Here is a 27,562-nt window from a genome sequence, read left to right on the forward strand (position 1 = left end):
ACATAATTAGGCCAACATTGTCTCCCATCAGGGTTAAAATTCCCTAACATCATGATAAGGTCACTTTCCCACAGCACATTCTGACCTAGAATTTATAAAATTCCAACAACAGACCAGTTGTGTGACTAGCAGCTTTGGGACTCAAACACCATCTAGCTGAGAGGCAAGCATTTTAGTCTTAATATCAGCGATATGCCCAAAACCACAAGCTTAACAAAACTGCAAGTACACAACAACCTTGAAGTAAGCAATCTTGAGGCAAGGTTATAAAAGGAGAATGGAAAATACCAAAACAAATACAAAACAGCAATAATGTAGATTTACAGGTAGATATTTTCCTATCCTTCACACATAACACAGATTCCATAAATAAGAAAAGCCAAATATTCCTTCCTCATTAGTTCTAAGTTAAAAAATTTAACCATTCGTTAAAATCTCCAAGCAGAAGCTGCAAATCAAAATAATCAACTTTACTGAACAATGCACTACTGAGGAAATTGCCAACAATATCTTACTTCAAATGAAAAGTAAACTTCACTTTAAATAGCTGATACAACGAAGATACATTTAACAAAACTAGAATCATTAGCTCAATGCCCATACCTTCAAAGTTCCACAAAATAACATTCTTCACTCCAACAGCAACTTTCATCTTTGAGTTTCATGGGTATAACTATCACAGCACACATTACAAACCCTGTCTTCCTTAGGGTACGAAGTCTAGATGATGTAGCATTCCAGGGTTTCTTTTCAACCGACCACGAATTGTGCTATAGTTCAGCGTTTTGTTACTTCTGAACAAACATAAACTCTATATTGGCTCCAAACTATTCACAAAGCTGTCCAGGTTTTAAACCATTCCACACACTGCATCTCAGAGCCTCTGTTGCCTCTTCTGTCAATAAGGAAAACTGACCTCTTGCTGATAGTGATTTACATCTTCTCGTACAAATTCAACATAACTTTGCTGTATTTGACTTCTTTCTCTTTGGTTCTGCAAATGGACACTGATGTAGCTCTCTATTAAGCCTGCAGGTCTCTTTCAGGTTTGCCAGCTACATGGTTTCTTAATTAACTTAGTTTTTTGTCAATATTGCTTCCAACTCAAGGATTGCCAGGCCACACAGACTTATACTAGAAAAACAATTTGTCCTGTTACAATTGATGAAAACACTTAAAAGTATTTTTTCAAACATTCCTAAAAGCAATTACCAAATCCGCAGACCTTTTAAAGAAATTCTTACTGTGCTGCTTTTGAGTCAAAGATTGTATATTGGTTCTCCGATGAAAGATCATGCCCTAATAGTTTACTCTTCCCTGAATATCCAAGATGCACTGCACTATCTGCTATTCAATTATATTTCTATCTGAGGGTAGGGGGAACACATTAAATTTAGGGCTAAAAACTAAACAACTTGGACTTTTGAGGGTGTAATCTGTAATCTGCCCATGACCATTCAATTCAAGACAAAGAGTATGCAAACTTAGTATACCGACTCAACTGAATGGTTATAGTGTTACAAGTTACAACTGAATGGTTACATGTGACCTTCATGCTGCTCCTCTCTGCTCCAAGCAGCATCTGGCTTCTGAATTTTGTGGGAGACCTTGGCGTACTGTTTGATGACCACATGGTCAGAGTCTTAAAGGATCATTTGCTGAACTGCAGAATCCTTCAAAATCAATGAGGAAAATTCCAGGAACTGCAATGGGCTAAGTACATAAGGCAGTGAGATCCCCAATTCAACAACAGCGTTTTGGAAGATATAGTGAGCAACGAGAACACCAGTAACGATGCTTCATTGCCCAGGACGGAGAAGCTACCCTCACGGGTTGGAGTAGGAGTCTCAAGGGAATGTGCCATCAGACATAGCAGCAGTGCTGGAAAACTCCAATGATCTCACATATAATGTCAATGAAGTATCCTTACTTTCCATCTCTAATCTCTCACTCTGTTCAGCATAATGTATGCGAAGCAGAAATTAATGGCACTCAAGATTCATATCTAACACCAATGTATCGAAAATCACCAGTACATATCACCCTTACACCCACTTCTTACTGCTACTATAGCTTTGGCCGCAAATTACCCAAGCAGAATGATACACAAAACACAAACTTTCTGCCCCTCTCAAGGCACAATTGGAAGTAGCAGACAACCTGGGCCTTGGAGTTTCAAGCGTCCTAATCAATCCCCTATGGGAGGTGGCTCTCAATCGTGAGTCTAGAAGTGGAATCTCAGGTCACCACAATGTCCAGGATGACAGGAATTATAAATCTTATGAATTTTTTCCATTCTCTCTCCACCTTCGTCCTGAGGTCATAGAATCACTCAGTAAAGAAAAGGTCCGTTGGCCCATCGACTCTGTTCCATCAAAATGTATGCTACTACCTATATTAGTCCAGCTTTCCCACACTAAACCCATAGCCTTGAATATTATGACACTTCAAGTGCTCATCCAAGTACTTTAAAGTTGTGAGGCTTCCCACCTCAACAATCCTTCCAGGCAGTGCAGTTGAGATGTACCATCAGACCGGTTTTAACTTTTACTACAGCACTTTTATATATCATCTCTCTAATGGAATTATATGTGGGTACTTTAGAGACAGACTTCTCAGGCGAAACCAAGAGATATTTAGTTTGTGCCACACAAGATCAAACCACTGCCTTCTTGGGTGACGATCTCAGCTACAAGAAGTTCCAGCCAAAAATTGTACTGGCCCAAATCTTCTGATTCAAAGAGCATTGCTGCATTGATGGACCCTGAAGGATGCGCTGCTGGACACCTAAGACAGCCTGAGGCATGGACTGTCTGGGAGCTGCCTAGGAGATTGAAACACATGGTGGACAATTACCTATGAGCTGGAACCCTCTGAAAAAGTCCCCAGTTCGGTTAGATTCAGAAATTAATGAAGGGTTATAATTCACTAGCCTCGACAGTTACCCAGGGAAGGTTAGAGGATTAAAGCTGTTCTAACTTCTGGGTAAGTATAATACTGAGTACCTGACTCAGACTCAGAACTCGGTGGCAAATCCAACCTGACCAACTCCCAACCCTACCACCCACCTGGCAGCCCTCCACCTTATCTATCTGCTCAGCTATTCTTTTTCAGCATCACACTCTTGGACTCTGATCTCCAGTATCTGCAATCCTCCCTAAACATTTATTTTACTCTCTATAGTTTGTCAAACTGCCTTTGTGATCTTTAAACCAAGGAAAGTAGCAGTTAGACTAATTAAAATGGCAGAAAGTGAGGACTACAGATGCTGGAGATCACAGACCAAGAATGTGGTGCTGGAAAAGCACAGCCGGTCAAGCAACACAGGACCCAACCACTCAGGATCATTGTGGATTTCACCAGTTTCCCCATTTCCCCTCCTCCCATCTTATTCCAGTCCCAACCTTCCAACTTCACAGCACCCTCTTGAATGGTGCTACCTCTCCATCTTCCTTCCTATCCATCTGCTCCAACCTCCTCTCCAACCTATCACTTTTACCCCCACCTTCATCTACTTATCGCATTCCCAGCTACCTTCCCCCCAGCCCCATCCCCCTCCTATATAACTCCCAGCCCCCTTGGTATACAAGCCTCATTTCTGATGAAGGGCTTATGCCCAAAACTTCCTTTTCCTGTATTGGTTAAAATGTGTTCCCGGTCTCATTAGTTTAAATGGCATGTAGGTCTTGGCCTACAACGTTGATTCAACACAGTACCAGAAGAGTCTCAAATCAGGTTTTGCTCTACATTTCTCAAGTGGTTTAAATTAGAAATCCAGGCCAGAAATGCAGAGCTCCTGTGCAAGTTAAGAAAACAGCAAGGAAATGGCAATTCGACAATGATCGCCCCCTTTCAGTAGGTTCAACCCAATATTGAGTACTATGCATTACAGAAACCCAAAGTTTAAAAACTGAAGCAATTGCTGAAATTATGGAAACAATATAAATGCATTTGACGTTGTGACTAGAATTAATTTTCGCTATGCTACTTCATAGTGTAGATTCCTCCTCTACAAAATTGACACTATGCAGCAGTCTTTACTGATTAATTTTTAAAGAAAGCTCACTCTAAAATCAAAACTAATTTCATAAGAGCATTGTGAAAACATTACAGATAAACTATGCAAAGACTTGTGGATAACAATAAAATATAACATATCATGACTGAATTTAAACAACAAATGGAAACATTTTCTGATCCCATTGCAAACAGTGTAGTTGGTTCGAATATAACGCAATAGTTCAGTCTCGTGTGATCTTGCATTATTTTAAAAAATCACGTAATAGCCATGCCATTTAAACTAATGAGACCGGGAACACATTTTAACCAATACAGGAAAAGGAAGTTGGCATTCTGCAAATAACGGTCTAAAATTCTTCAACCAGGTTAAAGCAAATTTGTGTTGAAGAAACACACATTATAGCAGTCATGATTTGGAGATGCCGGTGTTGGACTGGGGTGTACAAAGTTAAAAATCACACAACACCAGGTTTATAGTCTCACAGGTTTAATTGGAAGCACACTAGCTTTCGGAGTGCCGCTCCTTCATCAGGTGATTGTCACCTGATGAAGGAGCAGCGCTCTGAAAGCTAGTGTGCTTCCAATTAAAACCGTTGGATTATAACCTGGTGTGGTGTGATTTTTAATATTATAGCAGGACCAATTGCATTGTGCACAAGACAGGAAAAAGAGAAGAAAGGTCACAAAAGGATCTTGCATACAATATATGAATATACCAATCTGGAACAGGAGTAAACCATTCAGCCACTTCAGTCTGCTTTGGGTAATTTGATTATAACATTGTGATGATAGGTGTCTTTAAGGGTGATTTATTCTGCCTTGTTTCTCTTGAAGAGGGGTCAACCTGGTGCTGAGTCTCTGCTCCATGGAAAGCAGACTAAATAGTTTTGGGTTGTCCTTTGAAATTACACAAAAGAGGCATGAGAGGGTGGAGTCAGACTCACACAGGTCCAGGTTTATAGGTTTTGCTTTCATTTGTTAGAGTTGAGATTTTTGGAGTAAAAGCTGCTAGATACAGCTCTGTCTCTACCACAGCAAAAAGCTTGAGTTCTCTCTCTGCTGTTAGATTTATTCTGTTGGTGTTTCTTCTCCTGGCCTGGAGGAGATAGCAAGTGAGGGTTTTGCTGAATTTGCTTTTGCCAAGGGTGTGTTAATGGGATGCCACTATAATGGAAAAGTTAATGAGTAGTAGCTAAAATATGTTATTTTAATATATAACTGGTACCAGAAGCCTACAGACTATGTTTTAGGAATCTAAGGAGGGAACCTGGTCAAACGTACATAGCTTGAAAGGAACAAAGTAGTTTTGATAGGTGTATAAGGGCATTGAAAATAGATCAAATGAATGATGCTCTTAGGCAAACTTAAAAATCACACAACATCAGGTTATAGTCCAACAGGTTTAATTGGAAGCACACTAACTTTCGGAGCGCCGTTCCTTCACGAGATGGTTGTGGAGGACACAATTGTAAAGCACAGAATCTATAGCAAAAATTTACACTGTGATGTAACTGAAATTATACATTGAAAAATACCTTGATTGCCTGCTGAGTCTTTCATCTGTTCGAATACCATGATAGTTTCACTTTTTTCATGTGTAAATCACAAAACTGTTTTTTAAAAGTTGCATTCTTAGGTTAACTGTAACAATTGGTGTAACAATATACTCAGATAAACTTTGGAGAAGTTCAAAAATTCGCTTTCTCACCAGGGACGGCACTGTGGTTCGTTGGTTAGCACTGTAGTCTCACAGTGACAGGCACCCAACTTCAATTCTAGCCTTGAGTGGAGTTTGCATATTCTCCCTGTGTCTGTGTGGGTCTCCTCCAGGTGATTCTGTTTCCTCCCACAGTCCCAAGATGTGCAGGTTAGATTGATTGGCCAAGCTAAGTTGCCCATTGTGTCCTACAATGTGCAGGCTAGGTGGATTAATCATGGGAAATGCAGTGTTACAGGGATAGGTGGGTTTGACTGGGCTGCTCTTTGGAGAGTCAATGTTGACTCAATGGGTGGAATGGCCTGCTTTCACACTGCAGGGATATTATGATTCAAGGAGTGAGAACTCATGTAGAAGAGCAGAGTTAAAACTGCAAGATTCATAGCAGAAATTGCAGATGATTATGAGTGAGTTCATAAATCAAAGTTTGGCTCCCAATATCAATCTCAGTCTGGGAGGAATAAATATTGGGGGGAAAAAAAGATTAGATTAGATTACTGACAGTGTGGAAACAGGCCCTTCGGCCCAACAAGTCAACACCGACCTGCCGAAGCGCAACCCACCCATACCCCTACATTTACTCCTTACCTAACACTATGGAGAATTTAGCATGGCCAATTCACCTGACCTGCACATCTTTGGACTTGGGAGGAAACCGGAGCACCCAGAGGAAACCCACGCAGACACGGGGAGAATGTGCAAACTCCACACAGTCAGTCGCCTGAGGCGGGAATTGAACCCGGGTCTCTGGCGCTGTGAGGCAGCAGTGCTAACCACTGTTCCACCGTGCCGCCCACAATAGTTTACCACAGGTTAAAAAGAATACCCAAGATGGGGGGAGAAGAAGTAAAAATCCTCAGGTGCTTTCACTGTAATATAGTAGGCCATATGAAGTCACAGTATTTTTTTAAAAAAAGCACTGGGAAGACGTATGTGGGAAAACAGGATAAGCCAGTGGATTTGTTAAAGTAATAAAGGAAAGTACAGTTGTTGCAAGTGTGCTGCAAAAGAATGTACAACCCAGTCAAGGGTTGGTTCAAAAGAAAATGCCAGGTCACTTTAAAGAATTTACTTACATGGGTACGGTTCACTCACATGTGCCGGGAGGAGTAGCTAAAGAAATTACGATTTTAAGGGATGTGGGAGCATGTCAATCTTTGATGGCAAGAGGTGACAGTGGGAGATCATTTTAGAGTAAAGAAAATTCAAACCAAAATACAAAACCATTTTTATTCGCCTGGATTACATAAACATATGGTTGAATTTTTCTGGACATGTCATATGTGTCAGGTAATTGGAAAATGTCAGATTGTGATAAAATCAGCACCTTTAATACCCTTCCCAGCATTTAGAGTCATAGAGATGGAAGCATGGAAACAGGCCTTTCTGTCCAACTCATCCATGCTAACCAGATATCCTAAATAAATCTAGTCCCATATGCCAGCATTTGGCTCATAACCGTCTAAACATTCCTATTCATTACATCTATCCAGATGCCCTTTAAATGCTGTAATTGTACCAGCCCCCACCACTTCCTCTGGTAGCTCATTAGATACATGCAACAACCTTTGCTTGAAAAGGTTGCCTCTTAGGTTCCTTTTAAAACTACCCCCTCTCACCTTAAACCTATGCCCTCTAGTATTGGACTCCCTTACCCAGAGGAAAAGACTTTAGCTATTTACCCTATCCACTCACCCCCTCATGATTTTATAAACCTCTATAAGGTCACCCCTCAGCCACCAATGTGCCAGGGAAAATAGCTGCAGCGTATTCAGCCTCTCCCTATAGCTCAAATCCTCCAACCCTAGCAATATCCTTGTAAATCTTTTCTGAACCCTTTCAAGTTTCACAACATCTTTCCTATAACAGGGAGATTATAATTGAATGCACTATTCTCAAATCAGCCTGACCAATGTCTTGTACAGGGCAACATGATCTCCCAACTCCTATACTAAATGCACTGACCAATAAAAGCAAGCATACCTAATACCTTCTTCACCATCTTGTCGACCTGCTACTCCACTGTCAAGAAACTACGAACCTGCAATCCAAGGTTTTTTTTTCAGCAACACGCCCCAGGACCTTACCATAAGCGTATAAGTCCTTCTCTGATTTGCCTTTCCAAAATGTAGCACCTCACATTTATCCAGATTAAACTAATCTACCACTCCTCGGCCCATTCACCCATCAGATTAAGATCCCATTGTACTCAAAGTAATCTTCTTCACTGTCCACTACACCATTAATTTTTGTGTCATCTGCAAACGTACTACCATATCTCCTACGTTCATATCCAAATCATGTACATAAATGACAAAAAGCAGTGGACCCAACACGGATCCTTGTGGCACACTGCTGGTCACAAGCCTCTATTCTGAAAAGTAACCCTCCATGTCTCCTATCTTCTGCATCCAAATGATTAGTTCTCCCTGTACTCCATGTGATCTAACCTTGTTAATTAGTCTACCATGCAGAACCTTGTCAAATGCCTTACTAAAGTCCAGATAGATTAAGTCCACTACTCTGCCTTCATCAATCCTGTTTGTTACAATTTATTTTAAAACTCAAAGTAATGAGATATGACTTCCCTCGCACAAAGCCATGTTGACCATCCCTAATCAGTCCTTGCCATTCCATGTACGTTTAAATGCTATCTCTCAGGATCCCCTCCCCACCACTGATGTTAGGCTAACTGATCTATAGCTCCCTGGCTTTTCCTTACCACCTTTCTTAAATAATAGCACTACTTTAGCAAACCTCCAGTCTTCCACATCCCAACTGCAGCTATCAATGAAACATATATATGAGCAAGGGTCCCAGGAATCACTTCCCTAGCTCCTACAGCGTTCTAGGGAACACCTCATCAGGTCTTGGGGATTTATACACTTTTATGCATTTTAAGATGCCCTACACATCCTTCTGTGTAATATGAACATTTTTAAGATGTTACTATTCATATTCTCAAGTTCTCTATCTTCCATATCATTCTCCACAGCGAACATTGATGGAAAATACTCATTTAGTATCTCCCCCACCTCTTTTCGGTTCCACAAACAGATGGCCTTGCACATCTTTAAGGGCTCCTATTCTCTCTCTTATTAATCTTTTGTCCTTATAGAAACCCTTTGGATTCTCCTTAACCCTATTTGCCAAAGCTATCTCATGTCCATTTTTTGCTTTCCTGATTTCCCTCTTAAGTGTACTTTTACTGCTTTTATACTCTTCTAGGAATTCACTTGATCCCTGCTGTTGATACCTGACATTTGCTTCCTTCTTATTCTTGACCAAAACCTCAATTTCTCTAGTCATGCAGCATTTCCTACAGCTACCAGACTTGCCCATCACCATAACAGGAAGTCACTCGCTGAACTCTTGATATCTCATTTTTGAAGGCTTCCCATTTTCCAGTAACCAATCAACTTTTAAAAATTCTTGCTTAATACCATCAAAATTAACCTTCCTCTAATTTAGTACTTTGGATTTTAGATCCAGTCTATCCTTTTCCAAACCTATTTTAAAACTAATACAATTATGATCACTAACATCTCAGTCACCTGCCCTGCCCCATTTCCCAAAAGAGGTCAAGTATTGCGAAATCTTTCACAAGAGCCTTAATTAATTATGTAGATTTCCCTAAAATGAAAAGTTGGTATCAGTATTTGTTGACCATAATGGATATGTCTATTAGATTTCCAGAGGCCATTCCATAATGCTAAGACAATTTTACCTGAGTTCTCAATTGTATTTAGCTGATACAGAATACAATCGGATCAAGGATCCAACTTTAATTCAGAGTTACTCAAGGAAATTATGGATAGCTGAGGAATAAAACTATTCAAATCCACTGCATATTATCCAGAATCGCAGGGAGCGTTAGAATGGTGGCATCAAACTTTATAGACCATGATAACAGCCTATAGACAAAACCACTAAGTGGACTGGAGTAAAGGAGTTCCATTTGTACTTTTTGCAATTCGGGATGCAACTAATGAATCAACTACATTTTCAGTCTATTTGAACTAGCTTTTTGGGCATGAAATGAGAGGACCACTGAAATTAATTGAGAAAAAATTGTTGAGCTGGATTTCAGAGACTTCATATTGACTTCATGTGTCAAATTTTAGGGAGAGATTAATTAGAGTGGGTGAATTGGTTGGACAACATTTAAAAATAGTACAACATGTAATGAAACAGGAAGCAGAAAAGAAATCAAAGATTCGTAATTTTGCTAGTGGAGATAAATGTTCATGTTACCACCAGTCGTAGGTGAACCTTTAAAGGCAAGGTTTAGTGGATTTATCAAATCAAAAGGAAATTGAGTGAGGTGCATAATTTTATAAGACAGCCAGATAGAAGGAAACCTCAGAATGTTCCTTGTGAATATGCCCAAAGGGTATTTTAATAGCGAACAAAAGCAAACGGAAAACATGTTTCTGGTTACAAGTCTGAGTTTAGAACCAAATCCAGATGATTCTGAATTTGACATTCCTCAGATTAAATTGTACAATGAAGAAATTCTGAAAAATTTGGATAAATTATTGAGTTACCTTCCAAAGAAAAATCAAAGTGACCTGAAAGGATTGTTACAACCACTTGGAGAGATATTTGGCAATAAGCTTGGAAATACTAAACTGATTACGCATGATATAGACAGGGGAAATGCTGTTCCACTTAAGCAATACTCTTATAGTCGTAACTGTCTAAAATTGACACAGGTTCATCAAATGATTGAAGGCATTCTAAGAGCATGCTCATAACTGAAGTGAGTTGCAGTGAATGGAATTCACCTGTAGTACCAAAACCAGATGGTACCCAACAATCATGTGTGAACTAAAACAAAGACAATATACAGTAGTTACAAAATTCAATTTGTATCCTATTCCACATTTCAAAGGCTTCATTGAGAAGGTGGGACAAGCATCTTGTATTCAAAGTTGGACGCACTCAGAATACTGGCAGGTTCATTTATCTGAAAGAGCGAAGGAAATTTCAGCTTTTGTGACACTGAGTGGACTTTACCAGTATAAAGTCCTGCTACTTGGTTTGAAAAATATGCCAGCCAGATTTCAAAGACTAACCATTAACATAATTGCAGGCTTACCCAATTATGAGGAGTACATAGACATCTGGTGATTTTTAGTCATACATGGAAGGAACATTGGGAGCACCAAGCAGAATTGGGCTTGGTGATAAACTTGGCTAAGAGTGAGTTAGCAAAAGCCCAACTCACGTTCCTAGGCAATACCATTGGACATGGTCAGACAGCCTCATCGGAATACAAAGGTTACTGGGGAGTTTCCTACACTATTGAATAAAAGGGAAGTATGACAATTCCTGGGACTGAGTGGTTTTTATCAAAAATATAAACAAAATTTTAAGTGTGTGGTTTCTCCACTGACTGACCTATTGAAGAAATGCAGAAAATTTCACTGGACAGGGAAGTGCCAGAAGGTATTTGACAATCTGAAAGCTGCATTGACATCTGTAACATCCAACTATGCAAAGTTATTCACGGCAGCTATCAATGTGAGTGCTCTGGGTGTCAGTGCTGTATTCTTAAAAGATGACAATGAAAGGATAGAAAGACCTTGGGTAGTTTTCATGAAAGTTGAATATTCATCAAAATAAGGATTCCACCATTGAGACCTTGAGTTTGGTGTTGGCATTGCAACATTTAAACATCTATATTGCCAGTAATGTATCTGAGACAATTGCATATGCTGATCATAACCCCTTAAAGTTTTTGGAAACATTTGAGGCTAAAAATGCCAGACCGTTTAGATGGAGTTTGCTGCGACAGCATTCACTTTGAAAATTATACATGTTGGAGGATAAGAGATCGCAATTGCCAACCTGTTGTCACAACAAAAGTGTCCGATGGCGGAAGAAACGGACTGAAATGAACTGTGGCATTTAATATCTGCATGCTTAGGTTTAATGTAAGATTTATAAGGTAGAGTATTAAGAGCACGAGAATAAAGTTTTTGAAAATGAAGCCACCTTTGTATACTGATGGTTTATTATTTAAGGAGGATTTGTTCTGTCCTATTGCACTTGAAGAAGGATGTTGTCAACCTATTGTTGAGGCGTTTGCTCTATGGAAAGCAGAGTAAATAGCTTTGGGTTATTTTTAAATTACACAAAAGAGGCATGAGAACTGCAGTCAGTTCTCTCAGAACCAAGGTTTTAGTTTTTACTTTCAGTTGTTAAAGGTGGGGTGTCAGGAGTTGTAACTGATAGATCCAGCTCTCTCTGCTGCTGTTGCAAAAAGCGCGAGTTATCTCTCTGCTGCTAGTTTATTCTGTTGGTGGTCCTTCTCCTGTATTGGAGGAGATAGCAATTGAGGGAAATCTGTTTCACAGAATTTGCATTTGCCAAGTGTATGCTAATGGAATGCTCCTATATTGGAACGCTCCTATATTGGAACAGTTGAAGAGTAGCAGTTAAAATATCCATTACATTGTTAAGTATTTTGGTAGAGGTCAAGTTATGCCAACTCGTCTTGTTTTGTTTATATTTTAACTGTGGTGTAAGAAGAAAGTGTGTTTTGCTCAAAATCCAGTAATTTGACCAATTGAGTCACATTTAGAACAGTGCCTTACACTTGTTTTAAATAAGATAAAAGTTAGGGTCCAGGCTAGCTCCTTGATATGTTTTGGTCTGGTCCAAGACAATATCAAATCCACTTTTCTACCTACCCAATAACATTTTACCCCCTTGCTGATAAAGAATATATCTGCCTTAAAAAAAATTAATGGACTCTATGTCCAGTACCTTTTCAGTAAGGAAGTTCCAAAGATTCAGATTCCTCAAAGAAAAACATTCACCTCATCTAGGTCTTAAATAGATGATTTTTTTATACAGTGACCCCTAGTTCTAGGTTCCCCCATAAACAAAAACATCCTTTCTACACTGACCCTGTCAAGACCCCTCAGGAATTATAATTGTTTCAACCAAGTTGTCTTTTACTCTTCTCAACTCCAGTGGATACAAGCCTAGACTTCCAAGCCGCTTGAGCCAAGCCGCTCAACCTCCTATGCTCCAATGCAAAATGTCCCAGCCTATCTTTATAACTCAAACCTTCCATACTCGGCAAGATCCTGGTAAATCTTTTCTTCACCCTCTCCAATTTAATAACATCCTTTCTATAACTGGGCAACCAGAACTGGACGCAGTATTCCAGAAGAGGTCTCACCAATGTTCTGTACAACCTCAACATGACTACCCAACTCCTATACTCAAAGGGCTGAGCAATGAAGGTAAGCGTGCCAAATGCCTTTTTAACCATGTCTATATGTGACACAAACTTAAAGAATTACATACCTGCACCCTCTGTCCTCCAACACTACCCAAGACCCTACCATTAACTGTATTAATTAATCTACTCAACACTTTTGAATTAAAGCTTGCTGCAAATGGCTTATCGTTGCACTGATGAGTTGGCCTCTTACTTTTGCTTTCAATTTCCCATGTGATAAATAATGCTACTCCTAATTACTTGCTGTACATCTGCATACCAACGTTTTGGAATTCATGCACAAAGACATCAGATACCAATCCCCACACCCCCTCAGAATTCTGCAAGCTCCCATCACTTCGATACCATACTTCTTTTTCATTCTTCTGCCAAACTAGAAAATTTCATATTTTAACATATTTTGCTCCATTTGTCATACTTGTACCCACTCACTTAATCCCTTTTTTGACATCCTTTTGCTCTCTTTACAACTAACTTTCCTATCTATCTTCAAGTCACCAGTAAATTTGGTAACCCCACCTATGACCCCTCACCCAAGTCATTTATATAAATAGTAGAGTTGGACTGCCAGCACCGACCCCGTGACACTCCACTCACGACATCCAGCCAACCTGTAAAAGACCGACTTACACCTAATCTCTGCTTTCGATCAGCCAGTCAAACTCTATCCATGACAACATGCCACCCCCTACTCAGTAAGCTTTTATTTTCTACAATAATGTTGATGAGACAGTTAATCAAATGCCTTTTGGAAATCTACATACTGTACATCCACAAAGAAACACAAAAGATAGGAGCAGGCATAGGTCAATTGACCTCTCAAGCCTGCTTTGCCATTCAATATGATCATGACTGATCATCAAGCTCAATACTGGAATCCTACCTCCATATCCCCTGATATTTAACTCTTTTTTGAAAACATGTTGTTTTGGCCTCAGCCAATTCCAATAGGATTCAATTCCACAGGTTCACCACTCTGGATGAAGAAATTTCTCATCTCAGACCTAACAGGTTTACCTCTTATGCTTAAAGTATGACTCCTGCCTCAGGACTCCTCTATCACTGGGAACATCCTTCTTGCATTTAATCTATCTCGTCCTTTCAGAATTTTATGGATATCTATATTAGTACCCTCCTCATTTTTGTGAACTTCAATGAATACAATCATAACCAATTCAATCTCTCCTCATATGTCAGCCCCACCATGCAGGAATCAATTTGCTAACTAAAAAAAACCAAAAGAACTGGATGCTGGAAATCAGAAACAAAAACAGAGATTGCTGGAAAATCTCAGATCTGGCAACATCTGGAGAGAGAAATCAGAGTTAACGTTTCGGATTCACTGATCCTTCCTTGGAAAGGATATTAGATCAGAAAAAGTTGGTTTTTACGAAGAAGAGAGAGTGGAGGTAAGAAATTAATAATAGATGGAGATAGAGCCCAAAGAGAAAGAAGAAAGTTGGACAGACAAAGAAGTGGATGGTGATCAGCCTAGAAGAATGAATGGCTGCTAATGGGGACTATTAGTGGCTAACAATGGGTAGTGTGTAGTTGCAGACCATGTGATAACAAGGTCTGAGATGTGTAAGGGTTGAGATAAGGAGTTCTCAAGCAGAAAATGAGGTGCTGTTCTTCCAGCCTGTGCTGGAACACCAACTCATTTATTTCCTCTCTCCTCAGCATCCAACAGTCCAAACACACCTTCCAGGTGAAGCGCTTTACCTGCACTTAATCTAATCTACCACATTTGCTGCTCACAATGTGGTCTCCCCTACATTGGGGAAACAAAATATAGACTGGGTGACCACTTCGTAGAACACTGACATTTGTCCGCAGAAAAGACTTTGAGCTTCTAGTTGCTTATCACTTCAACACACCACCTTGCTCCCTGGCCAACATCTGTCTCAGGCTTGCTACAGTGCTCCAGCAGAACTCATCACAAGCAGGAAAAGCAGTATTGTAGATACTGGAGATCTGAAAAGATAAACCAAAAAATGCTGGAGAAACTCAATAGGTCTGGCAATATCCATGGATGCAAAAGGTTAATGTTTCAAGTGCAATATGACTCTTCTTACAAAGCTGACCAGCATCTAGCTTTTATTTCAGCCACTCTAATGCAGGTGGTTGCAATATTTCAACTTGTAATATAATCATGAATATCCACATATTTACCAAAAATCTACAATTCTGTTTACAATCGAGGCTGTTTTTCAAGGAATTAACTAATGACATTAAATGATTTTGCTGGCAATCTGCCCATGCCTACAGGGGTGAGTGTGTAATGTGACATGAATTTATTTACTCTTGTCTGAGACTTGTTAATTTTAAATATCAGTTATGCATGCTTATTCCAAATTAAACTTGTTTTACATTCACATTATCTGTGGTTTTCATGTTTTGGAAAATGCTGATTTCAATCTTTTTTTTAAACTGAACACAAATTCAGCGATAACAATCTCTCTTTACAAGATGGTGCTCCAGGTCTCCGCTGAAATTTCTCCAAAAGGTCATATTAGGACAACAAAAACCACACCTAGCAAGGCCAACAACATGGCTCGAGTGAGTACCCACACACAAATGCATTTACCCTTGTCCTTTTGCACAATTTACCAGTACTATCTCTCAGTGCATTCTGCGCATTACAACCAGTATTTCTGAAATGCCTGCTGGTTGACAACTATACCTGGTAGTGGGGGGAGAGACAGCTGGGAGAAAAAGTGCATTTCTGACATATTTAAATGGCTGCTTCCATGTGGTGACCATTGTAGATTGGTTAAAAATCACACAACACCAGGTTATAGTCCAATAGGTTTAATTGGAAGCACACAAACCTGTTGGACTATAACCTGGTGTTGCGAGATTTTTAACTTTGTACACCCCAGTCCAACACCGGCATCTCCAAATCATTCTAGATTGGGTGATATATTGATGATGAAACTGCACCATACCAAACCCACACAGGGAAAGGTAGCCTAATCGGTCTACTGGCCAATTTGGGAAAGGATGATATTTCTTCAAAGCCTTGACATGGCATTCAAATATAGTCAAGTTTCACAGCTGTATATTCGAGTCAGAAATATGACTACCTTATACACAAGACTGTTGGTATCAGTACAGAAGTCGTAGTCGAAGGCACTCATCCTTACGTAACTGAAGGTAGCGCTTGCGGACAGGATGTGCTCCTAGACCTCCGCATCAAGAAAAGCCTCACAAGAAGTTTTTGAGACAGCAAATGCATTAGCTGGGAGGATAGGCATACTAACATCAGTAAGGTAAAAACAATGACTGCAGATGCTGGAAACCAGATTCTGGATTAGTGGTGCTGGAAGAGCACAGCAGTTCAGGCAGCATCCAAGGAGCTTCGAAATCGACGTTTCGGGCAAAGGGCTTTTGCCCGAAATGTCGATTTCGAAGCTTCTTAGATGCTGCCTGAACTGCTGTGCTCTTCCAGCACCACTAATCCAGATACTAACATCAGTATCCTTGAAGATGCCAATTACACCAGCATTGAAGCCATGATCATCTAGTGAGAGAACGACCAAAGACTGCCTGAAGGCTTATCTCAAGAAATGCAACAGAGATGTTAGCACCTCGGAGACCCTCGCTCAGAAGAAACTCACCTGGAGGAACCTCCTGCCTGAAGGAACACAATTCTTTGAGAACACCTGTCAACTTGACAGCTTTACCAGTGATCTTGAGGCCAAGGACCCATTCTACGTCCCAAAAAAACTTGCTAAACGAAGATGTGGGTATAGGATCAAATTTGTCAGCCATACATGGACTCTCAAAACCCATGACCAGTGATACAGAATTTCCTTGTTGACAAGTGATTACTGATGATGGCTGAAAAGAGAAAAGTAATGCTAAAGCTTTTCATCTTACATTCATCAGGACAAACTCAAGAATACCAAATTTCAAACAATCAGAACAATTTATACCACAGGAGACAAAGAGTGCTCATTAGTTGGCAAATTGATTCGAATTATCCAAGGCATGGACAATGGATTAAGTAATGGGAAACTCAGGCTCCAACAGCTCCATAATTCAAAAAAGACACAGAGAATGGATCTCAGCACATGAAAGCATATTGCTTCGAACAAGAGTAAATGAGCCACGTTATGAACTTTACTGATTATCTTAATGTGTTAAAGTAGCTACTAGTGAGTTCAACTGCTGTGCTGCCCAATTCCAGATCACGTCTAACAGTAGATTAGATTAGATTAGATTAGATTACAGTGTGGAAACAGGCCCTTCGGCCCAACAAGTCCACACCGACCCGCCGAAGCGAAACCCACCCATACCCCTACATGTACCCCTTACCTAACACTATGGGCAATTTAGTATGGCCAATTCACCTGACCCTGCACATCTTTGGACTGTGGGAGGAAACCGGAGCACCCGGAGGAAACCCACGCAGACACGGGGAGAACATGCAAACTCCACACAGTCATTCGCCTGAGGCGGGAATTGAACCCGGGTCTCTGGCGCTGTGAGGCAGCAGTGCTAACCACTGTGCCACCGTGCCACCCACAGCTTGAAGAAAGTTGCTGCAGCTTTTGATTAGATTACTTACAGTGTGGAAACAGGCCCTTCGGCCCAACAAGTCCACACCGACCCGCCGAAGCGCAACCCACCCAGACCCATTCCCCTACACCTAACACTACGGGCAATTTAGCATGGCCAGTTCATCTAATTTGCACATTTTTGGATTGTGGGAGGAAACTGGAGCACCCGGAGGAAACACACGCAGACACGGGGAGAATGTGCAAACTCCACACAGTCAGTCGCCTGAGGCGGGAATTGAACCCGGGTCTCTGGCGCTGTGAGGCAGCAGTGCTAACCACTGTGCCACCGTGCCGTTTATGTTCTGAGTTTGACAATGAGTGGCTGGTTGATAGGTCTGTATAAAACAAATTTGATCAGTCAATTACTAGCACATACAGAACTAGCACAAAACTTCATAGATAATGCTGTTCATATATGTGACAGGCAGAAAGTCTCTTTGGCCTGATAGCAGCACCTTGCTAATAGAAAATATCATTCACATGGTCACTGCATTGTCACACTGTAAAAACTAGCTTCTTTAATATGATGTTCAAATATCGAGTTATTTCGATTTTCTGGATAACTTGTGGTTGACCTGGTATTTTTCAGGTCCAAAGGGCAGCACGGTAGCTCAGTGATTAGCACTGTCGTCTCACAGCGCCAGGGACCTGGGTTCGATACCAGCCTCAGGCGACTGTGTGGAGTTTGCACACTCTCCCTGTATCTGTGCGAGTTTCCTCCCACTGTCCAAAGATGTGCAGGTTAAATGATTTGGCCTAGCTAAATTGCCCAAAGGGTTCAGGGATGTATAGGCTAGGTGCATTAGTAAGGGAATGTAAAGTAATAGGGTAGGGGAATGGGTCAGGGTGGCTTACTCTTCAGAGGGTTGGTGTGAAATTGTTGGCCCGAGTGGCCTGTATCAAAACTGTAGGGTTACTATGATACAAAAGTTACCTTTGGGGTGGCATGGGGGCTCAGTGGTCAGCACTGCTGCCTCACAGCACTAGCGGGTTAGATTACTGCATGGGTTTCCTCCCACAATCCAAAGATGTGCAGGTTAGGTGAATTGGTTGTGCTAAATTGCCGATAGTGTTTCAGGGATGTTTAGGTTGGTAGTATTAGTCAGGGGAAATATAAATTAATAGGGATGGGGAATTGGTCTGGATGGGTTACTCTTTGGAGGGTTGGTGTGGACTTATTGGGCCCAAGGATCTGCATCCACACTGTAGGGATTCTATGACAACCTTCTATGAAACAGTGGAACGTAGTGATATGGTGAAATTGGTGATAACTTCCATCAGCAATAGGTCTGCGCGTAAGTTCAAATGTCAACAAGCATGCAGATAGAATGTTGCTATCTATACACAAGCTGAGGTAGTGTTTGCAAGATGAAGGAATCCCTCGCTGTGTAACTGGCAAACTGACTAAGAATTGGCTGTAGTAATTCAACTAACCATTTGGCCTGTGCATGCTGCACAGAATCAGTCATTGATAAAATAGAGTATTAGCGGAACATTTCTGTGACAGGTCATTAGCAGCTCATACATGGAGAGATATACTGAGCCATGAGAACAAATCATATCATTTACATCATAAGGCAGCTCATTACTCTTAGAAAGTTCTTGAAACTTGCTTTCAAGCAAGGCTATATACTAATCCGATAAATATGAATTCGTTCCGTGAGACCATAATAAATAGGAACAGAAGTCAGCTGCTCACCCCTCAACCCTGCACCACCATTCAACAGGATCATGGCCGATCTGACACTTCTCACGCTCACTTTCCTGAATTTCCCCATAACCCTTGATCATCTGACTGATCAAGAACTTATCTATCTCAGCTTTAAATATATACAAGGACTCTACCACCATAGTCTCTGTGACAAGAAGTACTAAAGACACTCCACTTTGACAGTCTCACCAACACCTCATACAGTTGCAGTAAGACTTCTCTATTGTTGTATTTCAAACCCCTTTAAATGAGGGCCAACATTCCATTAGCCTTCCTGACTACCTGCTGCACCTGTGTACTAGCTTTCTGTGTTTTGTGCACAAGTAGCCCTAAGTTCCTTTGTGTTGCCAATTTCTGCAGATTTTTTTTTCCCATTTAAATAGTACTGCTCTTTTGTCCTCCCTTCCAAATGAACTACACGTTTTCCCACATTATATTCCATTTGTCAACTCTGTGTCCACTTACTTAACCTATCAATATTTCTCTGTACATTGTTAATATCCTTCTCACAAACTGCTTCTCCACTTATTTTTATGCTATCTGCAAATTTGGCAACAGATATTTGCTTGCGTCCTCCAATTAATAGTAAATAGTTGTGGTTCCAGCATAAATCCCTGTGGAACCTCGCTGGTCACAGGTCACCAACCCGAAAAAGAATCCCTTATCCCCACACGCTGCTTCCTGTCCATCAGCCAATTCTCTATCCATGAGGTAAAAACAATGACTGCAGATGCTGGAAACCAGATTCTGGATTAGTGGTGCTGGAAGAGCACAGCAGTTCAGGCAGCATCCAAGGAGCTGCTCCTTGGATGCTGCCTGAACTGCTGTGCTCTTCCAGCATCACTAATCCAGAATTCTCTATCCATACCAGTATACTACTTTCAATGCCATCAGTTCTTGGCCAAGGAATTAACCTTTTGCGAGTACCTTAACAAATGCCTTGTGTATGTCCTAATACAACACTCTCTCTGCTCTGGCTGAGACTTTCTCAGAAAACCTTGGTCAGACACAATTTTCAATTCACGAAGTCACGCTAACTCTGTTTGATTAGATTATCATTGGCTCAGAAGGGAACGGGGAGAATAGAAAAGCGTTAATGATAGAGGACTCAATACTTAGAGTAACAGACAGGAGATTCTGTGATTGAAAATAGGACTCCCGGAAGGTATGTTGCCTCAAGGTGCCAGGGTCTGGGATATCTCTGATCAAGTCTACAAGATTCAGAAGGGATAGGGTAAGCAGCCAGAAGTCATGGTGCACATTGGCACCAACATAGCCAGGAAAAAGGATAGGGATTAAAAGGTGATTTTAGGGAGTAAGGTTAGAGGCTAAAATCAGGATGAGCAGAGTAGTCACCTCAGGATTGCTACCGGTGCCACATGCTAGTGAGGTGAGGAATAGGATGCGAATGCAGCTAAACACATACCTACAGGGCTTTTTGCAGGAGGGAGGGATTCAGATATGTAGATCATTGAAGTACCTTCTGGGGAAAGTGGGACCCATACATGAAGGATGGGTTGCACTTAAAGTGGAGGCGGCACCAATGTCCTGGATGGGAGATTTGCTAGAGCACTTCAGGAGGGTTAAACTAGTTTGGCAGGGGGATGACGACCAGAGCTACAGATCAGAAGAGAGGGTAGTTGTTGAACAGGCAGAAATAGAATGCAGAGAGCCTGACAGGAAGGATACACAGTTGAAGATCCTTCAACTGTGTATCCTTGCTGTAGATCTCTATGATTCTGTGACACCCAGCCATATACATTTATTTGCAGGACACAACCATCATAGGTGGTGACACAGTGGTATGCAATCAGCAGTTACCCTGGGAGTCCTACCATTGACTCGGGACATCAAATTTCATGGCATCTGGTCAAACATGGGTGAAAAAACCTGCGGACAATTAACAACTATTGCACACAATCTCCCCCCACCATTTCCCCCAACCTTGTGATTCTGTGGTCCTCCATTTTGAATGTCACTAGCGCAAAGCACTTGAGGCTGGCAAGGGCACATAATGTATTCTTGGTGGGGAACTTCAACGTTCATCACAGAATGGTTTGGTAGCATCCCCATATCCAACCTCAACTTCACTGAGTTACCTGTCAAAGATGCATCTGGCCATACCAATAATGGTAAAAGCTGCTGCTGTACAGTCGTTATGGAGACAAAGTCCCAACTTCAAATTGAGGATCAGGTCCATTCGGTCATGAGCCACCACAACCATGCTAAATGGAAGAATTTTTTGAACAGACCTAGGAACTCAAAATTGGGCATGCATGCATGAGGCAGTGTAGATCATCAGCAGGAGGAACATTGTATTCAATCACATTCTATAATCTTACTAGCTATAAATGAGGATAAAACAGGACCTTGTTGGAAGGTACTAAATTGGGGGAGGGCAAATTACATCACCACTGGACAGGAGCAAGGGAAGTGTTAATGGGATGAACGGTTCTCAGGCAAGTCCACATTTGACATTAGCGGGTTGTTTGAAAACTTGCAGATCAGAGTTCAGCATTGGCATGTCCCAATAAGGAGAACGGACAAGGATGCCAAGGTAAGGGACTTTTGAATAACGAGGGAGGTTGTGAATTTAGTCAAAAGGGAAAAAGCAGCAAATATAAGGTTTGGGAAAGTGAAATCAGAAAGAGTCCGCGAGGAATATAAGAAAGCAGGAAAGAACTCAAGCAGGAAATTAGGAAAGGAAGAACTGGCCGTGAAATGACCTTGGCAGTAGAGTTAAAGAGAATTCCAAGGCCATTCTATATGTACATTAAAAATAAGAGGTTAACTAGGAAAAAGGTAGGACTACTTAAGGATAGGGGGAAATTATGCTTGGAGGCAGAGGATGTAGACGAGATCCTAAATAAGTACTTTGCATCAGAGAAGGACATGAAGAATAGTGAGATTTGTGGGAGCATTGTAATATGCTAGGGCATTTTGAGATCAAGAAAGAAGTGGTGCTGGATCTCGTTAAAAGCATTAAGGTAGATAAGTCCCCAGAGCCCGATATTATCTTCTGCAGGTAATTGAGAAAGGCAAAAGAGAGGAGACTGCTGGGGTCTTGACCAAGACCACACATTTAACAAAAGCATGGCCTAATTAGGTTGGTCAGGATGGCGTTATGTGAAGCAAGTGTTGCCTTACTAACTTGATTGCATTTTTCGAGGAGGTGACAAAGATGATCAATGAAGGCAGAGCAATGGATTTTGTTTCCATGGATTTTAATGAGGCTTTCAACAAAGTCCCTCATGGTAGGCTCATCCAGAAGATTAAGATGCATGGCATGGCTGCATGGATTCAGAATTGGCTTGCCTATAGATGGCAGAAGGTAGTAGTGGAAGGTGTTTTTTGGCTGGAAGTCCGTGAGTAGTGGGTTTCCGTAGAGATATGTACTGGAACCTCTGCAGTTTGTGATATATATAAATGACTTGGATGAAAATGTAGATGGGTGAGTTAGTCCACAGATCAGTGGAGTTGTGCAGAGTATGGAAGGATATAGATCAGCTGCAGATATGGCCAGAGAAATAGTAGATGGAATTTAATTCAGTTAAGTGGGAGGTGCTACACTTTGGGAGATCAAATGTTGAGGAAAACAATAGGACACTGAACAGCACTGATGTACAGATGGACCTTTGGATTCAAGTCCATAGCTCCTTAAAAGAGATGGATAAGGTGGTAAAGAAGGCATATGCCATGCTTGCCTTTCTTAGTCAGGGAATTGAGTACAAGAGTCAGGATGTGATGTTGAAGCTCTAAAATACTTTGATCAGGCCGCATTTAGAGTATTGTGTTTAATTCTGATTGCTGCATTACAGGAAGGGTGCAGAGGCTTTGGAGAGGGTGCAGAAGAGGTTTACCAGGATGTCTGGATTAGAGGGCATGAGCTATAAGGAGAAGCTTGAAAAAACTTGGCTTGTTTCCTCTGGAACGGTGGAAGCTGAGGACAGACTTGAGAGAAGAATTGTATAAAATTATGAGATGTCTAATACTGGGGAGGGGGGGGGACCATACATTTAAGGTGAGGGAAGGAAAGTTCAAAGGAGATGTGAGGAGCAAGTTTTTTTCACAGAGTGGTAGGAATTTGGAATGCATTCACGAGGGTGGTGGTGGGGGCAGATATGATGGGGTGAATGTGCAAGGAATGGAGGGATATGGACTAAGGGCAGGCAGAAGGGATTGGTTTAATTTGGTGTCATCTTCGGCACAACATCATAGGCCGAAGGTCCCATTCCTGTGCTGTACAGCTCTATGTTCTAATCTCAAGGCCTGACACATCCTTCACTTTACTACTACCATCAATGTGGGGAATCAATCTTGGTCTAATGAAGACTGCAGCATGGAAAGTTAGGAGAAGCACAGGGTGTACCTATAAAAATGAGATATCAGCCTTGTGAAAAAAGAAAAATTCAAACAGATTCTCACATGCAGTTGTCCAATCCAGGAGGAAGAAAAATCAATAGAAAATTCAGAGAGAGTAGCAGCCAGTAGACATTCACTGAAGCGTTCAACTCTCTTCAGACCCCATTAGCTTTTGATACGATTTTAAAAAAACCCAAAACATAGAAATCTGAATCTGAGAGAGCTGGCCACACCCATTCAGGCAGCAAAAAAAAAACCCCAAGGCAGTGGACTACTCAAATGCCAAACTGGGTAAGCAGCATTTGATGGACAGAGCTAAACAATTCTACAACCAACATATCAGATTTAAGCTGTAACATACAATTATGGTGGTCGATTAAGTAATAATTCCAGGAGGAAGCGGCTCCATAAATATTCCCATCCTCAATAATGGATGAGCCCAGCACATCAGTGAAAAAGACAAGGTTAAAACATTTGCAAGAATTGTCAGCCAGAAGTAGGAAATAGATGAAAAATATTGATATCCTCCTGAAGTCCCCAGCTGCAAAAATTTAAGTCTTCAGCCAATTTAATTTGTAATCAATGACATCCAAAATATAATGACAGGACTGGGTACTACAAAGGCTTTGAACCCTGAAAAAAATCTGGCACTTGTACTGAAGAATTAGCTGCATCTGGGCCAAGCTGCTCCAGCACAGTTACAACACTGGCATCCTCAGGTGACAGTTGGGACAATGCTGTGGCTTTCATGGTTATTCTGCCCCTTTTTTTGAAGAGTGGTTGTAAGGCAGAGGGGACGAGAAGTCTGCAGTAATATAATCTTCTTGGAGGCCTTGGGGTTTTTGTTTGCTGCCTGAATGGGTGTGGCCAGCTCGCTCAGATTCAGATTTCTAGATTTCGGTTTTTTTTAATAGCATCAAAAGCTAATGGGGTCTGAAGAGAGTTGAAAGAGTAGATTAGATTACTTACAGTGTGGAAACAGGCCCTTCGGCCCAACCAGTCCACACCGACCCGCCGAAGCGCAACCCATCCCCCTACATTTTTACCCCTTCACCTAACACTATGGGCAATTCATGGCCAATCCACCTAACCTTCAATGAATGTCTACTGGCTACTACTCCCTCTAAATTTTCTCTTGATTATTCTTCCTCCTGGATTGGACAACTGCATGTGAGAATCTGTGTTTGAATTTTTCTTTTTTTGCCAAGGGGTGCACATAGAACATTACAGCGCAATACAGCCCTTCGGCCCTCAATGTTGCGCCGACCCGTGGAACCAATCTGAAGCCTATCTATCCGACACTATTCCATTTTCATTTATATGTTTATCCAATGACCATTTAAATGTCCTTAAAGTTGGCGAGTCTACTACTGTTGCAGGCAGTGCGTTCCATGCCCCGATTACTCTCTAAGAAACCTCTAGCACCTGTCCTATATCTATCATCCCTCAATTTAAAGTTATGTCCTCTCATGCTAGCCATCACAATCCGAGGAAAATGGCTCTCATTGTCCACCCTATCTAACCTTCTGAATATCTTATATGTGTCAATTAGTCACCTCTTAATCTTCTTCTCTCTAATGAAGCCTTTCCTCGTAAGTCCTTCCCTCCATACCAGGCAACATCCTAGTAAATCTCCTCTGAACCCTCTCCAAAGCTTCCACATCCTTCCGATAATGTGGTGACCAGAACAGGACGCAATATTCCAAGTGCGGTTGCACCAGAGTTTTGTACAGCTGTAGCATGACCTCATGGCTCCAAAACTCAATCCCTCTACAAATAAAAGCTAACACACCTTATGTCTTCTTAACAACCTGGGTGGCAACTTTCAGTGATCTATGTACATGAACACCAAGATCTCTCTGCTCATCTACACTACCAAGAATTTTATCATTAGCCCAGTACTCTTTATTCCTGTTGCTCCTTCCAAAGTGAATCACATCACACTTTTCTGCAATAAACTACATTTGCCACCTCTCAGCCCAGCTTTGCAGCTTATCTATGTCACTCTGTAACCTGCAACATCCTTCAGCACTATCCACAACTCCACCAACCTTTGTGTCATCTGCAAATTTACTAACCCATTCTTCTACGCTCTCATCTAGGTCATTTATAAAAATGACAAACAGCAGCAGCCCCAAAATAGATCCTTGTGGTACCTCACTATTAACTGAACTCCAGGATGAACATTTCTCATCAACTTCTTTCAGCTAACCAATTTCTGATCCAAACCTCAGTCACCCTCAATCTCATGCCTCCGTATTTTCTACAATAGCCTACCATGGAGAACCTGATCAAACACCTTACTGAAATCCATGTACACCACATCAACTGTTTTACCCTCATCCATTATGTTTGTCACCATCTCAAAGAACTCAATAAGGTTTGTGAGGCATGACCTACCCTTCACTAAACTGTGTTGACTATTCCTAATCAACTTATTCCTCTCTACATGATTATAAATCCTATCTCTTATAATATTTTCCAACACTTTACCCACAACCGAAGTAAGGCTTACTGATCGATAATTACCAGGGTTGTCTCTACTCCCCTTGAACAAGGAGTGTGTTTATGGGATGTTATTATATTGGAACAGTCAATTAGCAATATTTACTGTATCCATTATTCTGTTATGCTTTCCAATATAGTTAAGTTATTCTAAATTTCTCTTTCTTTGGCTTTGTTTTGAACTACAGTGTTTACATAAATTGCGATTTGCTTAATGTCGAACAGTTTGACCAGTCACATTGCATCTAGAATAGGCACTTTACATTTGCCTGTAAAAATAATAAAAAGTTAGAGTCTATGCTATTAAAATATTTTGAGAGGGTTTGGTCTGGTCCATAACACAGTGAAACAATGATAATATCAATGAACTAGTGATCTAAAAGGCCATGCTAGACTCAAATCCCAGTGTAATTCAAATGCAATTATAAACATTAAGAACCAAAAGCTAGAAAACGTCACTGATTGTCAGTCATGAAAGCCCAACTGGTTTACTAATGTTATTTAAGGAAGAAAATTTGCCATCTTCACCTCGTCTGGCATGCAAGGTAAACATGGCTACTCCAGACCAATAGAAATATGGTTGACTTTTAACTGTCTTCTGAAATGGCCTAGCAAGCCAATCATTTAAAGGGTAAGTTAGGATGGGTGACTAATGCTGGCCTTAACAATGATATCCACATACCACAAAAGAAGTTATTAAAAGTTTATCAACAATGTGGAATACTGCCCCCTGGACAGAATAGCCAGCTTGATTGCACCACAGCCACAAACATTTATTCTGTCCAGCACTGATGCACAGTTGAAGCGGTGTGTACCATTTACAAGATGCACTGTAGAAATTCACTAATTTGGACCTTTGGGCTAGGGGAAACTTCATCACTGACCCCAGCCCAGCTAGCTGTGCTAGGGTTTTATACGTTCCAATGAGATCCCCCTCTTCTTTCAAACTGCAGTGAATACTGGTCAAATTGACATCATCTCTCCTCAAATAACAACGTACCATCCCAGCAATAGGTCTGGTGAACTTTTGCTGTACTCCCTCTAGGGCAAGTAGATCTTTCCTTAGGTAAGGAGACCAAAACTGCATAAAATATTTCAGGCGTGATCTTACCAAGGCCCTATACAGCTGCAGTAAGATCTCCAGGCTTCTGTGCTCAAACTCTCTTGTAAGGATAGCTAACATCCCATATGTACTTCTAATTGCTTGCTGTACTATGCATGTGCTAACATTGGTGAAAGGCCAACTGAGAACTTCCTTAACGGAGAACTTCACTCTGGCACAAAGGTCAAACCTTCATATTTGTTAAAATCAGACACTGTGCTGGGGATAAACATACTAATGCTGTTTAATTTGAAGAACTGAATGGTCACCCTCAACCATATTTAGCTTGCAGTCTGACAGATGTCAAGTCCAAGTAGAAAGA

The 27,562-nt window shown here is 41.1% G+C and overlaps 1 protein-coding gene across 1 annotated transcript in view; it reads right to left on the reverse strand.

Moving 5' to 3' along the window:
- The window catches only part of lmbrd1 (LMBR1 domain containing 1), a 292,459-nt gene that overhangs the window by 45,945 nt on the left and 218,952 nt on the right, over positions 1-27,562 (reverse strand). The gene's annotated exons all lie outside the window — the stretch shown is intronic.

This window comes from Chiloscyllium plagiosum, unplaced genomic scaffold (assembly GCF_037043375.1).
Source record: "Chiloscyllium plagiosum isolate Xiang-an unplaced genomic scaffold, Cpla_swu_hap1 HiC_scaffold_3, whole genome shotgun sequence".
Taxonomy (NCBI): Eukaryota; Metazoa; Chordata; class Chondrichthyes; order Orectolobiformes; family Hemiscylliidae; genus Chiloscyllium; species Chiloscyllium plagiosum.